This window comes from Ailuropoda melanoleuca, chromosome 3 (genome assembly GCF_002007445.2).
Source record: "Ailuropoda melanoleuca isolate Jingjing chromosome 3, ASM200744v2, whole genome shotgun sequence".
In the NCBI taxonomy this organism is placed as follows: domain Eukaryota; kingdom Metazoa; phylum Chordata; class Mammalia; order Carnivora; family Ursidae; genus Ailuropoda; species Ailuropoda melanoleuca.
The window spans coordinates 62,045,128-62,064,881 of record NC_048220.1 but is presented as its reverse complement, the minus strand read 5'-3'; the positions used below and the strand labels follow the sequence as shown (position 1 = coordinate 62,064,881).

The 19,754-nt window shown below is 35.0% G+C and overlaps 1 protein-coding gene across 14 annotated transcripts in view; it reads left to right on the top strand.

Moving 5' to 3' along the window:
- The first annotated feature begins 4,734 nt into the window (after positions 1 to 4,734).
- MEF2C (myocyte enhancer factor 2C) overlaps positions 4,735 to 19,754 on the top strand; it is a 152,957-nt gene continuing 137,937 nt past the window's right edge. For 13 of the 14 annotated variants that reach the window (XM_034656480.1, XM_034656478.1, XM_011232776.3 and 10 more), the window contains exon 1: positions 5,937 to 6,305. The gene's annotated coding sequence lies outside the window, so the exon portion shown is untranslated. Of the gene's footprint in view, positions 4,754 to 5,936; positions 6,306 to 19,754 lie in introns of those variants that run through there. The other variant, XM_034656476.1, reaches the window with a different exon arrangement.

Genomic DNA, 19,754 nt, shown 5'->3' with positions numbered 1-19,754 from the left:
TTCCAGCCCTCGGCTTCCCAGACAAAGAAGTGGGCACCAAAACGCAGGACGAGATTTTTATCCCCCAACCCCAACCCCGATCCCGGCTAAAAATCTTTAAAAATTAAAGGGCACACACATAGAGAGGTATCTAGAAAAAACAGTTAAAAGGGGAAGTGTGACAATCCATTCTTTGAATTGAAGGTTTCTGTGATATTTCGAGAAATGGGATAGAATCAATGTTCCGATGAACATTTAATGATTTTGTAAGTGAAGGTAAAGTCCATTAAATTTAGCCATGCATATGGATACTTTTTAAACAGCCACACATTTTCAAGGAAATTACTGATCTAGCCTTATTTGGGCATACTGATCCAGGAAGAAATGTATCATAATTTGTAGTGGCATTGTTAAAAGCCTTAGCATATCTTTGAGACATTATTCCATGAAGATTGCATTTCTGTAAGGTGAAAAGACCCTGGGAGATGTGTATTATGATTCCCTCTTAGCAGACTGTAAAACCAAGAAGAGCTGGGAGAAAGGGTATTCACTATGTCACCAGATACTCACTACCAGTCACTAAGTTTAGACTAACTCACTGTGGGCCTGAGCCTAAAAGACTAAGTTCCGCTAACACCCCTAAAATAAAAGTGGCCAAAATTCATTTCTCCTTGCCTGAAGCAATTTAAAAATAAAAATACTTCTTAGGAATGTCAACCCACATATAGAGGCTTTATAAATCTTAATGAGTCTTCACTATGAAAAGTCTTCTTGCTAATACAAATGGGTAAATGGAGATTGACCATCATGGTCTGATACGTCTCAAGGTTGAGAGGAGTAGATTCATTCTGAAGCCAGGGAAAAGTTCATTTGTGTGCTTGCAGTCATAGAAAGCTAGTTTCAAACAGACATTAGAACACAGGAGCATTTGTCTGTGCTCAGTATAGTTAAACACTGCTGGGAAGCATAAGGTATTATTGGTAATAGAATTCATAAAGGGTACTGAATCCACACCACTAATCCCCAAGTATTTAAAACTGGCCTTTAGGCGACATACACAATAAGCCCTTTCAGCAACTTCAGTTGTAGCCTCATTATCCCTACTTGACAAATTTTGTTAGCTTGGGATATGGTAGATTTGACTTTCTCCTTTGTAATTCTTAATCAGATACAAAAGTAAAGGTACAAAAAATAAAGATAAATATAGGCTTTTTAGATATGAGATAAAGGATATGATTAAACCTTGGCTTGGAATAACAAATCCTTTGCATATTACAGATTCTCAATCACAAGCAGTCCATATGGTGTATACTGTGCATAGGCTGAAGCTGTACCTAAAGAATTTTTGAAATTTAGATATTTGGCACTATTTCTATTAAAGGCTATAAGTATTTTCACACTTAATGATCATTTAAATTATTTTGTATTTAACATACATTCATTTGTTTTAAAATCAGAATTAATACTGATGTTACTTCGGATTAGAAGTTTTAGAAATACATTTTTTTGAATGTACTTTAATATCAGCTTTCTTTAAAAAAAAATGTTTTTAACTGTTACCTTGTTGTACTTACACATTTTAAGGTGCCAAAGAAGAGTTGCAAACTGTGAAGTAACTTCTATGAAGAGATGAAGTAAAGAATGGAAGGCAAATGACTGTATGTGTATGTGGTGAGTGCTTAACATTTGTTATGTCATTTACCACCAAGCTAATTCATAAAGGTAAAACTGCCACACTCTTTGTCGTTAGGTATCTATGATGTAGATACATGAAAGTGATAAAGCATGGTGCAACCATTATATGCTTTATATTACAAGCAATACATGCCATTTTGCTTAAAGCTCACGTGTCACCTTACAGGGCCTACCTTTGTAAGTCTCTTTTACAATTAATCCATTTCAGGGGAAGTTATGTATGTCATCTCTACTGTAACTATAAAAAGATAACATTTTTAATGCTATTGGAATTTGATCTTACTACTTTTTCTATTTTTCTGAACTTCTATGTTCAATTATCATGTTTGTGTTGAAAGTATTCTGGCTGAAGAACAAATACTATACAGTTGAATAATCTTGTGGGGTAGATTAATCTATAGCCTCTGTTCATCTAGGGTGGGTTGCTGTGGCAACCGCCCCAGCTTACTTTAAAATAATTTTTTAAAGCTCACTTCAAGAGCTACACCCAGCGTGGGCCAAGCTTAAAAGCAGGCATACCCAGTGAACAGGGTTTTAGTAGACTGCTGATTTAATGTAGAAGTAGTAAAGAGAGGAGGGTGGAGTAAAGTGGTATACAACCTTGAACAGAAATTAGAAATTTGCTTTCCTTAGATTCAGGTCCTAAGGCTTATGCTCTCTGTAACTTCTGTGGCACTTTAATTAAATACCTTGCTAAACAATCCTTTTTGGGGGGAAACAAGTAAATACATATTTACATACATAATAAAGCACTTATGACAACTATTTAATGAAGGAAATATTTGGTGATGCAGGGGAATATTATTTAAATAGTACGTCAATCCCAGACATAATTTTCTCTTAACCAATTTGTCACCTTTTATTTAACATGATAGGCCGCTAGTGTCCAAATGGCTTAAAGGGTATAAGAATTTTCTACTTTCCCGTCATAGAACTAGAATAGATTGGAGAATTCACATAACTCACTTAATGAATAAGCAAACTGAAGCCCTGAAAAGACACACTCATTAGTTAGGCACAAATCTTGAACCAGAGAATATAGGCCTCCTAACACCCAGTACAAGCCCCTTCCTACACCAAAAAAAACATTATGATACTAGCCAAGTACCATTAGGTGGTAACGATCAGGAGGATTTTGGTTAAAAAATAAAAATTAAAAAAAAGTCCAGAGTGTTTAAAGAATACAAAGCACATTTTGTATTAACCACTTTGTGAATTACCAATGAATAATTTTAAATCTCAGTGACTTTCTATTGTATATTTCTGCACAACCTCTTCCCTTCTGCTTCAACTATGAAGCTCATGGGAAGGAAACTAACGCTAATATTAACTTAGGTCACACATAATTAAGAAGCTAAATCTGCTGAGGGGAATATCTTATATTTTAAAAGGCCAACTGTGATACATTCCAGATCCAAATGATTTCCAAATTATCCACACTGTGAGGTTATACATATTTTTGAATGCTTGTGACGATCATTGATAATTATAGTTTGTTATAATGTTTATTATTAAATAATGCTTTAAGATGTTAAAAGGTAAAATAATTTATTTTTGAAGGAAAACCATCTAAAACTGAAATGTACTGTGGTAAATAGAAATAATCTGTAATCCTTCAAAAATAGTATGGTTGAAAGTCATGTATCGCCTATGTCTATTTGCTTGTGTAAAATAGGCTTTTACAATTAATTACATTAATTTCAGGCATTATGGCAATAAACTTAGATGTTCCTACAAATGTTTTGCTTTGTCAAGGCATTTGTGTATCTAGAAAAAATTGAAGTAATTTCATTTTTACCACCATATATAGATATATCTTAGTATTCAAAATGACTATACACCTTTAAATTTTTTGATTCTTTTTTTAGAAGTTGTACCTTAAATAAAAACCTGAGATAGACTATCTCTGCCATATTATTAAAATGAGTTCATGGTAGCAGCAAACTCACCAGATGAAAAACAAACAGGCAAACAAATATACTGTAGATATTAATCTGCAAGAAATACTGTTTCAGATGGCTTTTGCTTTGTGACAGTTTGCCACGCTTTCCTATAATAAAAGCAAGAGCTTCATCAATTCATCGCTGTGCTGATAGTCACAATAGTGATGAGCCAGAAGCCTGAAGATTGTTCAGACCTGGTTGTACTTGCCTGTAAAATCAACCTTCTCCTTTCAAGTGAAGCCTTGGGGCAGACACCTAAATGTTGAGCCCACTCTTCTGAGAAAAGCTACTCACATCAAATAGCCCCTACACTGAAGCAGGAGGCTTTTTGAATCACACTGTCCTCACACATTAAAATAGTCTAGAGGCATGGTGCAGAACTTCACAGGAAATGCAACTAGTCATTGGGTTAAACACATAGTGCTGAAAGGATTTTTTAAAGTGAGGAAATATCTTTAATTAGCTAGATATTTCAGTATACTATTGTCTACTCCTGTAAGTTCAACGTTTTTATTTCCGCAATGTATTTTCCCTTCTTCCTTTCACAATACTAAAAAATTTTAATTTGGTTTAAACATTTTATATGATCTGTAGTTCCACTGGCATGCAATCTTGCCTTTTCATGGTTTATGTTCTAGCTGGTATATTTTACCTTTGGCTTTATTGGGTGTGGTGTAATTGGCTAGAGAGGGAAGGTGCCCAACTCCTGTAGCCTTTCCTAAATCTTGAATATTAACCTATCTTTTTCTCTTTCTTTCTTTTTCTTTTCTTTTCTTTTCTTTTCTTTTCTTTTCTTTCTTTCTTTCTTTTTTTTTTTTTTTGTCAGGTCAAGTGTTTACTGTGCTTAAACCTTAACATAAGTATCTTCCTTATCAGTCTCTATTTCTGCTTCCTGTGCAGCTGAAACTCTTCAGGATAAGTGAAGTCATCAGCTATCGGATAGGGAAGCCTAATGCATTTGGGAAGTTGGTTTGGTTTACTTGTTAATGCTCTGGATAAAATCCAGTAAGGTGTGGAAGAGATAGAAGTAGGAGGAGGGAGGGGGAAATCTCCGAGGAAGCTGCCGCCTCGGTATATATTTACAAACTGATTAGAAAGTTCATGGCCCCGCGATGAAGTCGAGATTTCAGGAACTGGTAATTATTTTATTATTTTGTACATTACTAACACATAAGAAGTATTTAGGCACGCTTTTTGGCCCTCCAGCCTTTCTGGGCCGAAAACCGCGTATTCTGGGCGTGCAGGAAAAGCGCGCTGGAATCGAGTGCTGCAGACATCCTGGACGGTGGCTTTTACGCGTGAGTAACAGAGGACCGCTCGGACCGGTGGAAGAAAGAAGTGGTTAACGCGTCTCCAAACGGGGGAAAAGTCACAAGAGCAACTATTAGGGTCGCGCTCCTATTGGTCAGAGGAAAAATCCCGACTTTAGAAGGACTTTCCTGCTGGCTGGCTCGCAGAGTCCCCGGGGAGTGAGCGCGCGGCAGCCGGAGATGGTTCTCCGAGCGTTCTCAGCCGCCGCGAGCGGAGAGCACAGGGCCGCCGCTTGTGATGTTGTCTTCATTTCGTGCAATAAAGAATTGTCATTAGGTTTGCGTATGGCATGTGCCATTACCCCACCGTAAAACTAAAATTAGCAAAATGTCAGGAATGGAAAGATTGATTCACCAAGATGCAATTATCATTTAAAAGTGCTTGATTGAGGTACTGATGTTCAGTGATTTATTCTGCATACCATATACATAATTAAAGTAGTGTAGTGGAGTAATTTATCAATCTAGTTGAGACTGGAGGGGTGAGGAGGGAACTGCTGTATGTTTGTTTTATTAAAATGCTCCGAGGTCTAGTCCCGCCCCCCTTTTGCGAGAGTGAAACTGATGATGTCTCTAGCTCGCGAGGAGAGAGTCAACGGTTTGGGATTGTGAGGGAGAGAGAGACGGAGAGGAAAAGGCAGCGCGAGGCAGAGGCAAAGGCAAGGGCAAGGACAAAATAAAGGGGAAAAAGAAGGCAAGAGACACTTCTTAAGACGTGCCGCTTAGAACCCCAAGCCCGTCTGCTCCGTTTTCCCTGCCACCCCCGCCTTCCCTCCCAATATCCTTCCACCACTGCCCCCGCCCCCCCCCGCCTTTTTTACGCGATGTTTCAAAGGCTGAGAGCGGCTCTCCTTTTCCCATTCGTCTTCTGTCACTTCCTTCCTGGACGCAGTTTTCTGGACGAGTCTGGTTACTTTTAATCTGGCCGGCTGCTGAGAGCTACTTTCTCCTCCTCCTCCTTCTCTTCTTCCTCCTCCTCCTCTTCCTCCTTCTTTTCCTCCTCCTCTTCCTCCTCCTCCTTCTCCTCCTCCTCCTCTTCAGAGCGGCCTCGGCGCGCGCGAATGCGCGGCCCCGAGCGCGCCTCCCCCGCGCCGCGCTCCCCCCGCGCGCGCACACACTTCGTCTCCAGCTCTCTGCTCGTTCGGCTCACAGTCACAGACACTAGAGCACACGCGTACACCCAGACATCTTCAGGCTGCTATTGGATTGACTTTGAAGGTTCTGTGTGGGTCGCCGTGGCTGCATGTTTGAATCAGGTGGAAAAACACTTCAAGGCTGGACGAAGTAAAGATTATTGTTTTGTTTTTTTTTTTTTCTCTCTCTCTCTCTTAAGAAAGGAAAATATCCCAAGGACTAATCTGATCGGGTCTTCCTTCATGTAAGTACCTCTGACATTTCTCGAGGAAATAGAAATAGCCTGGGTATTGTCTCTGAAGTCTGCATCAATATATTCCACCGCACTGGGTCTATTCCTGTGCCTTTTTGAAGGCTGAAGTTGAGGTTTGTTGTGCATTCTTTTTTTTTTTTTTTCAGATTCCGTGATTTCCTGGTCTGTTGCTAAAAGTAACTTTTTAGATAGTCTTATCCGTTTGCCATCAGTTATTGAAATCACTCCTGACTCGTTCTTGTCACACTAGTGTGGTTAAAGTTTCATGAAGTTAGTTCACGTCATTAGCATGTTTGATATGGTGGAGTGTGTGGAGCCTGGTGGATTTTAATATTTCACAGAAGGTTCTGTGACCTTGAAGTACATGCCTTAAGATTTAGCCGCTAGTTTACTATGGAAAGATGCTCCTGTGAGTCCCCCCAAAGACTCTGATTTGCTTTGGGTTATGCTTCTGAGCCACTAATTCTTGGGATTAGTTTGAGCTAAAGCATGGCTGTCTGTCAGAGTATACCTTTGTGCATCTCCTTCCCTTACCAAAGTGCTGGCTTGATAGAGGGCTTCTCAATTGGTGTGGACAAAAAGTAATATCCTGGCCATGGTAGCCTACATTTCACAGTTTGTATTGGGGTTCAGTATATGCATTGCTGTTCAGGTCAAGTCATATACATAGCTATTTAAAAAGAAACAAGGTTAAGTCACTTTAATTGCTTTCCGTTTGGACTTTGGATGAAAGTTACCAAACTCAGTGATAAAGTTTGGCACAAAGGCAGTATATATATATATATACACAACACACTGTTTATTGTATTATTAAATATTATGCAAGGATTTAAATTTAATACCAATGTTATCTTCTTCCCAGAATATAGCTATTAATTCTTAAAGGAAATTTTGTATCTGAAACATTTTCAACTATTCTAGGTCCAGTAGTTATCATTTTTTGGAAAAAGTTCCTTTCTTCACAATGTAGGAATGTTTGTCTTTTGTATAAAATACCTTTATATGTAAATGGTGACAGTATAATAGGTAGAATCAGGCTCTCTGCCAGTTCTTTAACTGGTCCTCAGTGGAGAATTGCTTTGACACAAAGTGCATTTTACTATTGTGAATCTGATACTAACTCTAATAGTCACTGTCTTGTGAAATGGTTAGTGACTGCATATATTTTCGAAGTGCTATAAAGGGAACTCCAGCCACCTCATTATACCAGTCAAAAAAAGTGACCAGCCTCTTTTTCACTGGCACCTTGCAGTGGAATTGTGGTTGCAGAGTAAAGATGTTTATGTAGAGTATAACAACTCCAATCCTTAGAGACTTGGAAGGACATGGAAATGTGACCACCTGTGAACCCCGTTTAACCTCTGTATTGCATACTAAGTTTAGCTTTAAACAGATTAACAATCTCCAATTCTTTAATTTGAAACTAAAACATCTTACTTCATTTTTAAAATAGTATCAGTTTTGGCTAGTCTTTGAAAATGTTCAGTATGTACCAATCTGGCACAAGCTGCATTTTTGTTTTTCCATCAGTTTTAGTTAAATATAGTGCCGTTAATAAACCAAATTTTGTCTCCCCGTGTATGCATAAAATTAAGTTAAAAGAAGTAGTTCCAAAGCAAGTGGATTTAGAACTTGACAGGTAAAATGAGGTATGCCTATCTGATACCCCATCTCCAGAGGAAAAAAATCTCTAAAATCAAAAATCTCAATCTATTTGTTGAAAAGTACATTTGGCTATATAGTAGACTACAAACTCAATTCTAAAAGTTTTCATCAAAGCACACTTTAAACTCAATGCTTAAAATATGATTCCCCAGTCAAGTCAAGGAGACAATAGTTGGTAGTTATCTTTGCTTCAAGTTTTACTAAACTTTATGAAAATATACTGTTATTTGCTAATGTAATTCACAAAGCTTTGGAGTATTTGTGACATATTTTCCAGACTTCTTACAAAAGACAGTATTTTCCTTCACTCCTTAATTACGCTATTTACATTCTGATTGCTGTGACAATATTAAAGACCTAACTTTTATTAAATATTAATTTGTTTCTTAGGCTTAAATAACAATGCTTAAATAACAACGCTTTATAATAAAAAGTCAATTTTCCACCTTTTCTGAGCTGTTCGTACTTTAAAAGTATGCAATCACATATATTATTAACTTTTCAAAATAGAAACGTATAACATTAAATACATGAAATTTAAATAAGAAGGACTTTACTGCACCTTGCCTCTTTTCTTCTTTATAAACATACTCAATTTTCAAAATTTGGTGGAAATGGTTTATTCCAATAGTGAGAAGGACTGTCTATTGATTCAAAATAGAATACTAAAAAGGCATCATGTTTTATATTTTTAAATTTCCATGTCTTTCTTCCTTGGCCCTCACTTTGATACCGAGTCAATAAATTGAATAAGACTACAACCATATCTTTCTAATAAATGATTTATTGTATTAAATTTCTTTTATAAAAAGCGGAGCTAAATAACTCCTTGGCATATGTTAACATTATATTTCAAAACTTTCTTCTGTTTATTGTAGTATGTTTTGTGGTTTTATTTCCCAACACTACATGCGGTATATTTTGAGTCTATGAAATCTCAGAAAGTGACAAAAATGGGGAAATATCTGTGCAGCAACACTTGTGCTACATAATAACAAAAAAAATAGTTATTAAACAGAAAACCCTGGCCTCAGGGACATGATTCAAAACAACATGGGAGAATTTCGTATGCAATCAAGGGTTACAGAATGGACTTTAGAGAGATTATTACTGAAGTTCTACTTTTTTTCAAAAGCACATCCTCAGAGAACACACCAGGCAGATTAATATCTAAAATTTATAAAAATGCACAGATTCATTTTATGAATATAGTGATTGCCTGGACACAATGAAAAGATTTAATCACCGATGTTCAGTCTGTGTGCTGCATGTGGAAGGATAGGTGATTAAGATCCCCGACCTCAGCACTGTACCTTAATCTCAGGGGCGCGTGGACTGCCCTGCACTCAGTAAAGCCTGACTGTTCACCGAGATCTGTCATCTTTAGGAAATCAAACCAGATTACGGAGGCGATTCACAAAACCAGGAGCAACAACAGAGTCTGTGCACCTTACAAAAGGCGGATTACGCAGTTCACATGTTATTTTGATAGGTCAAAGATAAAAGCTGATTGTTGAGGAATGGCAAGACACTCCAATTTCAAATGATTGTTAGATAAGTGTACCACAACCCTGTTGCTTCATCCTTATGAAGAGCCATTCGAACAATAGAAAACTCAGTTTTCAAGTGACAGGCTTTCAGTAGTGAAGTAAGAGAAAGTATGTCCTTTATATAAACCTTCATTGCTTAATTTTTAAGTTCCATCACTTCTTTATGAACAGACATCAAGTCCTGACTGCTTATGTGAAGCAGTAATCATAAGGTTTAAATGTAGTAGGCATTTTCAGAGGCGTTCTAGACAGCACAAAACAGAATTTGCCAGAAATAAAGCATACACTCATGGTATTGAATAACTGAGCAGAAAATGCATAGTAGTCAGTAGCCATTATGTTATTCTGTTCCCAAATATATTCTTCATAAAAATGTGTAATTACATGGTTATGAATCCATACATTTGAAATATATTTTGATAGGTGTTTATTGGTCAAATTATATGTATTTCATGAATGTGATGTACAGATTATTCTTTACAACAAAATACGATGTTTTGAGAGTTTATTTCAGAGAATCAAGTTTTGGTTTACATAATATCATTTTGAAAACCCCAACTTCTTACACATCCACTCTACAGTAATTTCTTGCTTCTTTAAAAATTGAAGTCCTTTTTTACCCAACTGATGCCTCCTAGTGTTTCACACAATAAAACACTAATGAGTCACCCATAAATGTAAACATTGCATTTTCATTGCCTACATTTTCTGTGATACATAAAATTAATATTTATGTGTTTAATTTTCTGTGCATTATTATAAGATAAGAAATTCTATTGAATGAGATGTTTCATCTGAGTGGATTTGTGGCACACACTTGAAGCTTTTCTTTGACCATAACAATATCTTACTAAGTTTTACTAAGTTTATTACCTTCAGTTCCAGTTTATATATTCACTGTTTATATTCACTCTTGTTCTAAGTGAAAAACATAGAATAGTAGAGCTTCCATTTTGTAGGCCTGGAAACTGTATAGCTGAGTTTGTCGGGGAATGCCTGATGAACATACTGCAAGGGGACTAACCACCTTATTTAAACATTAAAATATTTTAAAAGATAAAAATTTGCCTACTTCATGTCTTTATACTTGCAAATTTCTATATGAAATGGAATAAAGAAAAAGAGAGTTTAGAAAAAATAAAAGTAAAGATAAATGTACAGATTTCCCACAAATATGGAGCATATCACTTTATTAGAAAATAACAAAAAACATGCCTGGCGTGTGTATTATTCTACATAACAGAAGGAAGACTTGTTAGAACGTAACTTCTCACGATCAGCAGGTTGTCTTAATAGGGTAGAAGTTAGTGGACACCAACTTTGGTGTGAGTTTTCTGTCATTAGCATCACAAGCATAGACTTTCGATACTTTTGCCCTTCTGTAATCTCAAACAGCTTTCTGATTGTACTTATTTAGATGGATACTTTAGTTTCTGAATACTTTTTCTTTAAAATATTTATGAAAGGGAGGAGGCATTCCCCTAATGGGTCTAAAATTCAAAGGATGCACTCAAACACTTGTACCATTTGTGGGCCTCTTCCTGAGTTGTTGTACACCATACATGTGCACAAAAACAGTGACAAATTTCTTCCACTGACACAAGTGTTCTCAGCATCCAAATGTAGATACTAGAGTGAACATAGTTCATTTCTGTTACCTATGTGTGTGTCATTTAGTTCTGATTCAAAACACATAACATTTTAACAATATTTGACTGTTATTTAAGATTTTCTAATTTGGTCAATAATACAGTGCTATTACAATTCTGCGCATGTTGGACACATTTCAAAGAATGTAAGGGGGTGTGTTCCTTTCATTTAAGGAAGCAAACATGTAGAAAGGGGTGGACTTTTCCCACAAGAGAAAGATTTCTTCCCTTGGAGAATTGAAGCAAATATGCAGTGTGTAAGTGAATAACAGCATGAGAAAGAAAATAATTTCTAATGGTCTGCTGTAGTTAGTGAGCAAAGAAACTGTGTTTTTTTTTTAAAGCAGCTCTTACTGATAACCTTTCTCACACTGAATGCTGAAAAAAGTCTATGAAAGTTTTATAATTTTAATATTAAATAACTTCTGTAAAGTGCACTAGAATTAATTTTGCTCAAAACAAGAATTCAGTAGTAACTATTGCAAAGATATATTGAGGCATAAAGAAATAACGGAGCTAGAAGTACTCATTCCCTACCTCTCTTTCAAGAATAAGTAGATAACATCAGTGTTCTTATGTTAGTTGTTTTTGTCTGTGCAAGAAAAATAATTAAAATTCTGTAACAAAGAATACCATTGTAAAAAATGAGATTATAAAAAAGATTATCCAATATAGTATTCTCTCTTATTTCTTTGATCCCATTTTAACATTAACTGCAAAGAGAAAAGTCATGTTACTATTAAGTATGGAAATTATAGCTGTTATATAAATTCATGTTTTGGTCAGGTGATAATATCAGTAACATTCATTTGTCATCACCATAATGTATTTTGGGTACATTGTCATTATATTACCCAAGTTAAATCCATGTGTTTATTTTTTAAATATAGCCAGTGTAAACAAAGTTCAGAGTACATATGAAGAGAATCTTTTGAGGACATGATAAGGAAACTTGGTGACATTACAAGTGATAAAAACAGTAAAGCTATTACGGGCAGATTTCTGCAGGAATCATTACTCTTTAATAATGCAGATGTTATAGAGACTTTATTAATTCTTAATGCTGTAAATTTTAAATGAATGGAGCAATGTTGTTCATCCTGCAACTGGTTGCGATTCATGTAGAATGACAGTGCAGATCTTCTTGTAATGATTTAAACGAAGTACCTTAAACTTGTTTTTAGAGACTGGAGAAACTGATCTCTGAGGCGGTCCCTGGTGAGAACCTGCTTTTTCCAAAGAGCATCCTGAGCCTGGTCTGGTTTTCCTCTTGTATCTTGTTGTCATAGATAAGATGCACATGAAGAATTCATAAAAATTGTTCTCAGATACTATGGGTCTCTAGCATACAGGATTTAAAAAGCCATGGATATGGTCTTTTAATATAATGAGAAGTGTTTTTTAAAACAGCTACAACTACCTCTTTTTTTCACACATCTGTGATTTTCAGCAAGTTAGAATGATAGCAGGAGAATGCATCTTTCTCCGAACCCCGAAGATAGGCAGCTTTGGCTTAGATATGCTTATTTATTTGCAAAATTAGAAAGTAGATTTACTGATGTAAATAATTGGGGACAGACAAGAAAATTAGTCTGCTATTTAATAGAGTAAACATGACTTCTTTTAACCTCCTAATTAATTGTTGACCATGCATAAGGTGTGCAACCAAGTCTTATTATGGAAGGCTGGTATTATTGCTTAATGTAACATGAGGGATTGGGATTTCTTTAAAGTAATTTTGAAGATGTGATTATTTAGCAGAAATATTCACTGGAGCATTTTATTTTTAGAAATCATGGTCACACAAGGAAGCCTTTATAGGACCGACTACCTAATTGCAGTCAAAAATCTCTTTAATGAATGAACACACACACACACACACACACACACACACACAGAAGAACACACATTTTAAGAAAATAATGGCCCTATATTTTTCAATTATTTTGCCACGTTCTTTATATCCGAACAGAGTGTACATGTCTAAGCAGATGTTTTAAGTTATATCCTTCATGTAGGTGAGTCTGTAAATGTACCATTTAACTTAAATGGCTTTGTGGGAAGGTAGTTTGAGGAGTTTAAAAAGGAAAAAAAAAAAAAAAACCTCCAGTTACTATAGTTTCAGCTCTTTCTTTTTAAAAACAGTAATTACACTCAGGATAAAGAAAGAAAAATAAACTCTTTTAATTCTTTGTAACATCCACAGTTTCTGAGGTAGAGCCCTGGTGTATTTTTATTTCTGAATATGCAGGGCAGGTACTGGCAGCAGAGCTACAAAATGAAAACTTCCTGGCTGCAGACCAGATACAGTGCACAGTGCCACATCATAAACTTCCCCTCTTCTGTCTCGGAGTGATTTCAGCCCGAAGTAATGTCCTTTTTTCCCCTTGCGTAGGCTAAGGAGCAGAGGGCCTTCTTCCTGGGCAGTCGCTTTGGGAAAGGAAAAGCATAATGTTTCCCCTCTTTAACTTGAAAATTCTGCCTGTAAAATCACTAAGACATTAACTGCAAAGTGGATTCAGTATGTTTCCTTTCTCTTCCCATATAGCAGTTTAGAATGCATAAAACAATAGGTGTAAGATAGAAAATGAGACCTCTTCCCAACCCCCTCCTCCAGCACACGCAGGCCCAGTCAGATATCTGTATTTTTTTGTTTTGCAGAGAAAAATGGAATGGTTTCTTTTCAATAAGGCCTGTGCATTATATTCCAGATATGTTAGGTCATTTTGTGATGCAAATTAACGTCGAGTGGGTTTTTTTTTGTACTTATCTCAGGAAATAGCAATGTTCTACCACAATATGTGGCACTACAGTAATTTTTATTGATAAACACTCACAGTTTTAGTAATTACTAGGTCAAAATACAGAGTACAAAGAGAGAAAATATGGGTTTTAGTTTTTAGATTCGGTTTATGTTCTTCATTGGACAAGTACAATGACAGTAATGTGCTTATTACCATACAAAATAAATCAACTTCTAAGTATTTGCATTAATAATCTTTGCATTTGAAACTTTAGTCTGAAAACTCATACTTCTCCTTGTAAAATAAAAAGCTATTATAACAGTCTTTAATTAGCAGTTACATTTTCAACCGATACCAATGTGATTTTTAAATATCTTACTAAAAAATAATTTTTAGCAGCCATGGCTCCTTTCAGTTAGTAGCAGAATTTTCATTTGTGTAAAGTAGACAAATTATTGCCAGAACACCTCTCTAAAACTAGCTTCCTCTTGTAGAAATGTATGAAGGGGGAGTCTTAAGTAGAAAATGTTACTATGTAATAAAATATTTGTTCCAACTTTATTTTTAAACTAAATTATTGATTTAATAGTGTACAAATAGTGCATAAATGTTAGTTTAGTCGTTAACCCACTCAACCAATTATTAATTGGCTATGTAAAATTTACCAAGTCACACCAACAGTTACATGTAATTTAATTTTATTTCTCTTTAAAATAGATAAGAGATCATTTTAATTATGTTTAAGTACCTAGCAACTATTTTTCTGTGGCTGCAAGTGTTTCCTAAAAAAGTATCAAGAAATTATCTTAAAATGTAAATGGTAGCTTATAAGAGCATGATCACAATGACCTATTCTTGCCAAAGGTGTTATGAGCAAAGGCCCTACACCTGGCACACTTTCAAGGCTCCTTAGCAAGGAGAAAATATTTTAAACTTTTTTTTTTTATACAGTAATATACATAGGAATCGGTAATTTTCTGACATTTATTTCTTACAAAATTAGACACTCTATTTAAAAATCCAGTTTCAACCTTTAAAGCTATGCTTTCATTTAGGATATGGTATGAGAGTTCTTTATCTTTTTGGGATTATCCCGAACTGTAGGATAATTTAAATTATCGCCACGCGATAAATATTGTTAGACACATTGTAAAGTTCAGTTGTTTAATATGTATACTGAATAAAATATTTTAAATAGAAAATGGATTATTTTGCTATTTAAATTATAAAACTATACCTGATTAAAACACGAATCTCTTGGAGATTTCCGTAGTCGGTAATTCTCTGTGCAAAAATTTTTAAAATTTTAAACTCCCAACCAGTAAATCACCAAGTACTCTTTTAAGGTGCCTGATTTCCATTCACATTTGAAGAGGCTCATTAAGTTTTGGGTGGCCTTTAAGTAAAGGTTCTATGGTTGAGAAAGTAGGTCTTTTCACCCTTCTTCTACAACAGTTCATATGTTAAAAAGGTATAAATCCAGTCCTAATTCCATTAGGATTATTTTTCTTAACTAAGTGAAGGCTAACAAGCTGGCTATTTTTTAAAAAGTTCGTCCATTTAATCCTTTCTAGTATTTATCAGAAGATGTTTCAGAGTCTTGTATAGGTTATAGGTTAAGGAAAAAAATTTGACTACTTTTTTCTTTTCTTTCACATTTGAGTTTTTCTCCCCTTACATAAACCAAAAAGAAATTCGTACAATGACGTTAATAGATTTGTAAAGAGCCGGGTAAGGTACTCAGTCCCATTGCTTGTTTTCCTATGGCTCTTTATTTGAATTGTCCCTTTTAGGACTGTTCACTCTTGTGTCAGTTGTTTTTCCTTCTCATTTTATAGCTTCAAAACTTAAACAAATCTTGACTTCGTCCTTTTTCCCCCCTCAATTTTTTTTTGTTTTTGGATTCTCTCCTGAGTTCTCTTCTTGCTTCAAAACATTTGGTATTGTGATAAAGCAAGTATATTTTCAACTGGATTTGACTACACGTAAGATTGTAGAATGTCTCCTTACACTTGAGAGATTGATGTGCTCATCAAGCCCAGTGCTATGTCATGAAAGATCTCTGAACACTGATCTTGAAACAGCGAATGCTGCAGGATGGTACCTTTGTAAGGAACCGCCGACGGCTTTAGAGTAATGGATGGTATATCTACAGCAAAAAATGCACAGCGTTGTGAAGTCTCAGGCGGTGGTACTGTTATTGGACTCGTTGAACCAAGTTATGGCTTTCATGATGTTTGTGAAGTGTTGGGCCAAAACCCCAAGATGTGAGTGTGTGTATAAAGAGGGGGGTTACATGGGGGAAAGCAGAGAGAGTGAGAGACAGAAAGCATGAGAGATTGAGATGTACGCAAGAGAAAGAGAAAATCAGTTCTCTTGATTTGCAAACATAAAAAGTTTGAAGACCCGGTGCCATATTAATATCATTTGTTTAATTATACACACGTGTGCTCTTAGATGAACAGTCCCTTAAGCAATAGAGAGTAATCGTTAAGAGCAAAGACCAAAGTGTGTTCAAAATCCAGTGTCCCATTTATTGGTTAATGGCTTTAGCAAGGTTATTTAACCACCAGAAAGCCTCAGTTTCAGCATCTGTAAAATGGGGATGATAATACCGCCCACCTTTTAGAGTTGTAATAATTAAACAGGATGATACATATAAAAGCACTATGTAAGTTGTCATAAGTTATCATAGCACTACACTATATTTTAATCATTTTATCTTCCTCCCAATGATGATCACTTAGAAATACTTGATGGGATAATTATTTTGAACTTTTTTTTTCAATAATATTTTCATACCATTAAAATTGGGTCACTTTCAAGGCAAGTCTAAATCTGATGCTGTTAGGTCCACGCTCATGGCTACTAAGAAAAATATAGTTTTTTCTCCAAGAAACTCAAAACCTTTCACAGATCAATGATGTTAAATATCATATTATTTTTAGAACCAAAAATGGAACCAAAGAAACACAATTCATCTAGTTTTAAAAGTCATTTATTGAAAGTTCTGAATTCCAGATAGGTCATGGCTTAGTTTTGATAAAGGTTCAGTTTGGAGGAAGAGTTTAATGTACCTAGAGTTATTTGGTGGTTTTAACTGTAAAGACAGCCTCACCAAGAATTCTAAAGGTTTTTTTCTTGTCATGGATTTTTTTGGTTTTTTTGCATTGGTACTATCCACTTTTGAAGGATACATTAGTATTCTTTATTTTTTTATTATCTAATTTTTTATTACCCAATTTTGATTGCATGTGGAGACAGAATTAATGAAGAATGATGGTCATTTTACTCCTCTTTCTATTCCTTCACAGTCACTCTTGCCTATAATAGGTATTCTAGAGACATTCGCTGAATAAATTAATGAACTGTATTTATTTGTAAAGATAAAATGCATTTTTATTCAAATAGTTAAAAAATAAGTAAATGACATTCTATCATGCTTTTTTGTTCCAGATTTAAGAGATTATTTATTTTAATTACAGTTTATCAACTTTGAAAGAATGAACAAATGAACTTATCTTGAGTATTTTTCTACATGTGAGAAGAAATATAAAGTAGTACAGAAAATGCAGAATTTTACCTGAGAATTACACCTTATGATAACACAAGTAAACAATTTTGGGTTGGATGTGGATGAAATGGGACTATTTCTGGTCCCAGAGTCTGTTTACCACTTTTTTGTTCAGCTTTTATATTCACTTAATTTCTCAAAGAAATTCATATTTTGGATGACAGATAATGTCGACGAGGCCTGCCCAGTTTAGACAGCCTGTAGAGTTGCAACAACTTGGAATTATTCTCACAATCTTGAATAATGCCCCTCTAGTGTGCACCTTGCATTTCAGCTTTCTTTTCTAGCCCTGTTTTAATGTAGGGCTAAAGAGTGCTCAGTGCAAGGAATACTTGCAGAGTGGACTTCCCTATGGTAAAACAGCATGGACAGCTCCCAACACTGCAATCAAGGATGCCTCTAAAAGCTTTAATTTAAAAATAATAATAATAATAATAAGTCTGCATGAAGATGATGGAGCCCTCTAAGGCACATGGGCTTAGAGAATTATTCCCATCTGCAACCCCCTCCCCCTGCTTAGTAGCCCTTTCCAGGGTTATGATTACTGGAAAATGGCTGTTAATCACCAGATTTTTTTTTGACTGCAGCTGCTTCAGTCAGACTACTAATCTATTAAACAACTTTGTCTCCAGTTTAAAATTTGCATTGTATACTGTATAGAATAAATTTTCATTGTAATCAGAGCATCCAAGAGAACTTCCTGATATGATTTATAGAAGCACATTTGTTTTTATGGATGGACCTCTAGTGCCATTGAGCCAACTGTTTAAACAATACTGTGGTTGATCAGCATAAAATAAAATATTGTAGCACTAGTGAGTGTAAGCAGCATTGACAATAGTCACATTTGCAGAAATTTGGATTGTGGCATCTCTAGCACTCGGCAGTGTAATATCCACATAATTCAAAACTTAACCTAGATATTTAAAATTTGACTTCAACCTGAAAGGGTTTTTAGAAGTTTAACCTTCTTGTACCAGACTGTGGTAGAGTGGTTTGGCCTCTTTTTCTTCCCTAATGCCTATTCCATTTGCCATAATTTGAAGAAATAATCTAAAACCTGAGTCAATATTTGGTGCTAAAAAAGGACAAAACAGCTAACTTACAAAGGACCCTTTAAAAACACATTCTTATATGTAAAATTGACAAGCTACAAGAGGTGGTTGGATGAAGTTCATCATGTTGGAAAGAATGTTTCAATTAAAGTTGAGCACTTTCTCTTCCAGGTCTTTTTTTCTCCGTTTTTTATTTGCTGTGCCAAGGTATCCATGTGCGTTTTTCCACTGTCATCTGGCTCATTCCCAGCAGATGCACACAATCTGTTCTGCTGTCACTAACAGGGTTCGGTTTATGAAAAGAATGTGTCAGAACATGCCACTATAGTCACTTTTACAGGTTTTTTTTAAGAGTAACTGAGAATATATGCATTGCCCTAGTTTTATTGTACTCAGCCTTTAAGAGATTTCTAAGAAACTTTTATAACGGTCGTAGACCAGAAGCTTTCTTCTAAACATATTTTTGAACAAATATTTACTTTTTATTAAAAATAAAATTGTTAAAGTTCATAAACCTCTTTAATGATGAACAGAATGCATTGTATTTAAATTTAAGGGTAGATTTTTATAGGAATGTTTAAAATAAAACAGATTTTTACAAAAAAACAAATTTCCAATTATCAAATTTACTTCATGATCATAACATACATACCTTATACTAAAAACAAACCTACTTTCCTACTCTAATCAAGCTTTATTTTAAAAATATTGTGATACACTATTTAGCGTCATAAATACCAATTAGTTGACTTCAAAGATAATACTGATTTCCTGAAGTCTTTGACATCATTAAATTAGACCAAAAGCAGTTAACCTATCGAATAATTCTTATTCTGTATAGAGACACATTAAACTGTATAATCTCAAAATACTGTGACATTTTTCTTTTGAAGATATTCACATCATTCTAAAAGCGTGGTAGGTAAATATTTCTGAACTTAATTTTTGTTTATTAAGATATCTCTATTCCTATCAATGATTCTAAATAAAAATTCAGTTGCCTTCATAGAAAACAATTTCTCTGGTTTTATACAAATAAAAAAAAATCTGAGCAATGGAAACCTGCATTCATTCCTGAAATAAATGAGTTAGCACAATTTGAACTTTTAGGTATGTATGTGTTGTAAGTACCTACTGCATATTTATTATATGCACATGCAGATAGATAATGGGAACATTTATTTTTTGTGTACAGATCATGAT